This window comes from Centroberyx affinis, unplaced genomic scaffold, assembly GCF_046629955.1.
Source record: "Centroberyx affinis isolate AG114_WGS23_722 - 3 ecotype Tasmania unplaced genomic scaffold, CSIRO-AGI_Caff_v1 ptg003204l_1, whole genome shotgun sequence".
NCBI classification, from domain to species: domain Eukaryota; kingdom Metazoa; phylum Chordata; class Actinopteri; order Beryciformes; family Berycidae; genus Centroberyx; species Centroberyx affinis.
This window is the reverse complement of record NW_027281243.1, coordinates 165,209-171,266: the sequence shown is the minus strand read 5'-3', so window position 1 is coordinate 171,266 and position 6,058 is coordinate 165,209. Positions and strand designations below refer to the sequence as shown.

General features: G+C 40.6%; 1 long non-coding RNA gene across 2 annotated transcripts; it reads left to right on the top strand.

The window, feature by feature from the left end:
* Nucleotides 1-1,108: 1,108 nt before the first annotated feature.
* On the top strand, nt 1,109-5,842 carry LOC139660042 (uncharacterized). 2 transcript variants are annotated; one of them, XR_011696542.1, is made up of 4 exons: nt 1,109-1,249; nt 1,507-1,611; nt 1,726-1,791; nt 5,588-5,842. It is a non-coding gene; the product is annotated as an uncharacterized lncRNA (long non-coding RNA). The 2 variants fall into 2 exon arrangements; XR_011696541.1 differs by lacking the exon at nt 5,588-5,842 and adding an exon at nt 1,918-2,172.
* Nucleotides 5,843-6,058: the final 216 nt, after the last annotated feature.

The following is a 6,058-nucleotide window of genomic DNA, read 5'->3' as shown; positions in this document are numbered from 1 at the left end:
ACAGCTGTCATCCTGTGTGGGAGGAGCCTCAACGCAGCGCTTCACACGTCAGTTCAATATGGCGGAGTGAAGACGTTCCAATTGACAAGCCAGGTTCACTCGCCTCCTCGCATCTTCTCCTCGTTTCCTCCGTGACCTTTGACCGAGGAGTCGAGGAAGAGACGCGAGGCGAGGAGACGAGGAGAAATCGTTACCAAATGGAATGCACCCACTGTCTGTCTCCATGTTTTGTATGTGTGGGCGTGGTTTCCCTGGCTCCCGGCTCAGCAGCTCATCACCAGTCTGCGCACCTGCCATCAATCATCTCATCAGCCTCAGTATATCTACCCTGGTTCCGCATCCACTCTTCGCCAGATTGTCTTCTCCACCACCGTGGTAGATAACCAGGCCGTTCTGCTAGTCTTGTGTATTTCTCTGTGTATTATTCTTGCATTTAACCTGAATCTCCTGTGCCCAGGATCGCTACTCTCCAGCCTGACTTTGTGCCTGTTCCACCGCCTGCCCACCAGCTGCCTCCGGTCTTTCTCTGCCACCCAGCCTGCCTCGCTCCACGTTCACACCGGGACACATCCACCATCCACCCGCCAGCTCCCTCCGGTCCTCCTGGACGTCCAGCCTGCCTCACTCCACGCTCACGCCACAATCCATTCATTGTGCAATAAACCGTTTCTTAACTTCATCCCTTTGTCTGTGTCCTGCGCTTGGGTCCGACTCCAGTTCATAACACATTTTTGTAAAGTGGCTTTTTTATGATTGTTATTTGTGTTTATTTTTCATTCCTTGTTTCGTAGTTGCTCTATTTTTTACTTCTTATTTCTGTAGTTGTGTTTTTATCGATACTACCTTATCTTTTTACTCTTTGTAAAAATAGCTTTGAAAGGTGCAATATAAATAAAGTTTATTATGATTATCTTGAGGCTAATCCCTCACTCACTACTGCAGACTTGAAGTTGAGGAAGTGATAAAAAGGGGAAGTCCTGTGTGGACTGACTCGGGGCTCCTGGTTGAGATTAGATCAATGTTTTTTGTCCACATAAGCCTATGTTACGAAATTCAATAGGACTGTATGTCCAACCTGCAGAATACTACACACACACATTGAGAAAATGAACCCATGGGAGACTAATACCCACCCATAAACCAAGCCAGCCTTGCCCATATAAAGATGGGTGTACCTCTCAAACTGACACTCTTCACTTTGCTGTCTTTGACATCAACCTTTTAACGTTGACTCTCAATCTGTGGAAAGGTAAGAAGTAAATATGTCATTATTTTACTAATATGAGGAAGACGATGTCCTTGGGATCCATGCTAAGTAAGGACACTGAATGTATATTGTGATTTGTACCCTGAATTACATTGTTGGATGACCGAATGAAATAAGATGACAACTGTTCACAAAAATACATGAAAAAAGCATAAAATGTATTTGTCAAATTGATATAGTCACAAGACTAGAAACAGCTGGGCTGAAATGGGTCCGATGTGTTTGGTTCTTGTTTTCAGGATGAAGTCTGCTGTGGCCTTCGCTGTGTTGATGCTGGTTGTCAGCATGGTTGATCTTGGGGAATGTCAAGGGAACTTCAATATGAACCAGCAGGGAGGCAGCCAGTACGGTTCTTCTCAAACTAAACAACTGCCACATTATGACTACAGTGACTAGTAGTTGTCAAAGTAATATATACATTTTGTCATATGTGATTCCCTTCCTTCCTCCTGCACCAGGCATGGCTTCGTGGGCTCGTACGGAGGACCCCAAAACTTCAACATGAACCAGCAAGGAGGCAACCAGTACGGTTTTTCCAAAACTCAAGCACTGTCACATTATGATGACAGTGACTAGTAGTCTTTTAAGTAATACATCAATTTTATCTTGTCAAATAAAATCTGAGTGTTATTCTCTTCCTTCTCCACCAGGAATGGCCCTTTGGGACGCTAAATCTTTCAGGGTTCATCTGAACGGGCCACTCTGATGCTACGCTTTTGGAAAAACACAATTGGCTCTTACTGCTAAAGCTTCTTGCTCTGCAATGCCAGTAACAAATTGACTAACTACCATACTAGAAGTCTCATGACTCCATGACTCACTTGAGATGAAGTGATATTTTTCATGTCAATCAACATATGCCCTGCACTGCCCTGATGAATAAATTTGCATTATGAAAAGTCAAAGCAACTCTCCTTTGTGTTATTATTAAAGTGAATAAGTTACTGTAATTTCATTTCAAGATGATGATGAGCATTGATATTCAATTTCTCTTAGGGAAAAAGCTCTGTTAGTGGGGTAGATGTAAAAAAAAAAGAGAAAGAAAGGACAACACAACTGAAAATTTATATTTTGCTCAAAGCTCAGTTAATGAACTTCAGACTGCAAATACTTTGTGGTGCCACTGGATTGTCGACATTTAGATCCCTACAGATATATTCAAATCACATTCCATTAGGGCTTACCTCATGTCTGTTCAGAATTTCTATTCAAGAGAGGTTCTTTTAAAAAATGTTCAAAACAAATTTGACTACGTTCTTGTGTGATATGTCTAGGGAGCAAATTCCATCCAGTCATAGCTCTAAACATAACCATTCGTTGGACTGAATTTGTTCTTGCCTTCTGTAATGTAAAATTCCCTCCTATAGCATGTCTGGTAGAATAAGTGTGTCTATCTAAGCTGAAAGATAAGTTCTTGTATAAACTAAATGGAATCTTAGTAACAGAGATATTTCTTATAAATACAAGTAATGAATAAAGTAATCTGTTTTCAACATATAACCAGGAGAGATATTTGTGCATGCAACAACAATCGTTCTGTATTTGCATCAAAGCTCAATGCGCGCTGCTCTGTTTTGTACAAGTTGCAACTTCTTTATATTACCCATTGTAGCACTAGACCATACTGCCGGGCAATAGTCAAGTTGGGACAACACCAAGGCTTGAATTACCTGTCTAACTGAATTTTGTGTCACAAACGTTCAACATCTTTTATTAACCGTCAGGCTGTTTCCCATACTACCTTATCTATGTGCTTTACCCACGATAATTTTCTATGTAAGATAATTCCCAGGAGCTTGGTTTCTTGGACTTGGTCAATCGACACATTATTTATGTAAAGATTCAGACATGGCTTCATGCTGAGAGAGTGATTTGTACCAAATTCAATGCTATTTGTCTTAGAAACATTCAAAACTGATTGCGGTTCAATACTTAAACATGTAGTTAACTCACTGGCTGTAAATGCAGACACGTATATTGTTGAATCATCCACATACATAGATATATTGGCCTCATTTAAAACAAGTGGTAAATCATTACTGACGGACGGACGGATGGACGGACGACCCGAAAACATAATGCCTCCGGCCACGGCTGTCGCCGATGCGGAGGCATAAACATATTTGTCGCACCTAAATAACCATTATGTGGGATGCTATCAGTTACAACAGATGTTTGCAATCCTTAGTAAAGGGTTAGTAAGTGCTTTGCGAAACATTCATTTTTTAAGTTGTGTGCAGAGATCGACTATAGCTTGGCAGCATTTTAATGGCACTTCAACCGTCAAGATCAGAATCCTAGCAAGATTCTTAGGAAACTATGCTATATAGATAATATGAGCTAATTAGCTAGCAGACTTGGTTGAAGGCTTTCTATTCGTTGATGTAACACACCCTCAGGTAGCCATATTGGAGGTCCGCAAGGGGCTGGCTCCAAAAAGACTCCAAGCCCAACCCAACTTCTCCCTAAAAATATAAAGTCAATAAATTATTTCGACATGAGGTTATGGTCTCAGTAACTAATTTCACTTCTTCTAATGTGTGTCCTTAAGGCGATTTTCAAAATAATTGTGTCATTATCGGGATATAAAGGATCTACAACAGGGTTCTTTTCTTAGCGATTGACAGGTCACCCGTTCAGTGATCGACAGGTTATCGATTATGGACCAATAGTAGGCAGCGCTGCGGCTCTGCGGACAACCCGCGGCCTCGCTTTGGCTGCACTGGCTCCAAAAGATGTCAGCATGGCAGTGACAGTAAACCCAATCTCCAGGCTACTGTAACGCTCTTTATTCCAGCCTAAGCCAAAGGTCCCTCTTCCACCTGCAGTTAGTGCAAAATGAGGCAGCAATGCTTTTAACCAAGACTAAAAGACAGGACCGTGTCACCCCCATTTTAGCTTCTCTTCACTGGCTACCTAGATTTAGAATTGATTTTAAGGTTTTGCTCATAACTTGCGAGGCACTGTGTGGTCTGGCTCCCAGCTACATCACTGACCTTTTAACCCCATCTCTAAAAGTACGTCAGTACGTTAGTTTACCTTCTAAACTAAAACGCCCTGCCTGAGAATCTCAGGCTAGCAAATTCAGTGTCATCTTTTAAGTCTCTCCTCAAAACACATTTTTGTGAAGAGGCTTTTTTATGATTGTTATTTGTGTTTATTTTTCATTCCTTCTTTCGTAGTTGCTCTGTTTTTTACTTCTTATTGCTGTAGTTGTGTTTTTATCGATACTACCTTATCTTTTTACTCTTTGAAAAAATAGCTTTGAAAGGTGCAATATAAATAAAGTTTATTATTATTTATTATGATTATCTTGAGGCTAATCCCTCACTCACTATTGCAGACTTGAAGTTGAGGAAGTGATAAAAAGGGGAAGTCCTGTGTGGACTGACTCAGGGCTCCTGGTTGAGATTAGATCAATGTTTTTTGTCTACATAAGCCTATGTTACGAAATTCAATAGGACTGTATGTCCAACCTGCAGAATACTACACACACACATTGAGAAAATGAACCCATGGGAGACTAATACCCACCCATAAACCAAGCCAGCCTTGCCCATATAAAGATGGGTGTACCTCTCAACTGACACTCTTCACTTTGCTGTCTTTGACATCAACCTTTTAACGTTGACTCTCAATCTGTGGAAAGGTAAGAAGTAAATATGTCATCATTATTTTACTAATATGAGGAAGACGATGTCCTTGGGATCCATGCTAAGTAAGGACACTGAATGTATATTGTGATTTGTACCCTGAATTACATTGTTGGATGACCGAATGAAATAACATGACAACTGTTCACAAAAATACATGAAAAAAACATAAAATATATTTGTCAAATTGATATAGTCACAAGACTAGAAACAGCTGGGTTGAAATGGGTCCGTTGTGTTTGGTTCTTGTTTTCAGGATGAAGTCTGCTGTGGCCTTCGCTGTGTTGATGCTGGTTGTCAGCATGGTTAATCTTGGGGAATGTCAAGGGAACTTCAACATGAACCAGCAGGGAGGCAGCCAGTACGGTTCTTCTCAAACTAAACGATTGCCACATTATGACTACAGTGACTAGTAGTCGTCAAAGTAATATATACATTTTGTCATATGTGATTCCCTTCCTTCCTCCTGCACCAGGCATGACTTCGTGGGCTCATACAAAGGACCCGGAAACTTCAACATGAACCAGCAAGGAGGCAACCAGTACGGTTTTTCCAAAACTCAAGCACTGTCACATTATGATGACAGTGACTCGTAGTCTTTTAAGTAATACATCAATTTTATCTTGTCAAATAAAATCTGAGTGTTATTCTCTTCCTTCTCCACCAGGAATGGCCCTTTGGGACGCTAAATCTTTCAGGGTTCATCTGAAGGGGCCACTCTGATGCTACGCTTTTGGAAAAACAGAATTGGCTCTTACTGCTGAAGCTTCTTGCTCTGCAATGCGAGTAACAAATAGACTAACTACCATACTAGTAGTCTCATGATTCCATGACTCACTTGAGATGAAGTGATGTTTTTCATGTCAATTAACATATGCCCTGCACTGCCCTGATGAATAAATCTGCATTATGAAAAGTCAAAGCAACTCTCCTTTGTGTTATTATTAAAGTGAATAAGTTACTGAAATTTGATTTCAAGATGATGATGAGCATTGATATTCAATTTCTCTTAGGGAAAAAGCTCTATTAGTGGGGTAGATGTAAAAAAAAGAGAAAGAAAGGACAACACAACTGAAAATTTATATTTTGCTCAAAGCTCAGTTAATGAACTTCAGACTGCAAATACTTTGTGGTGCCA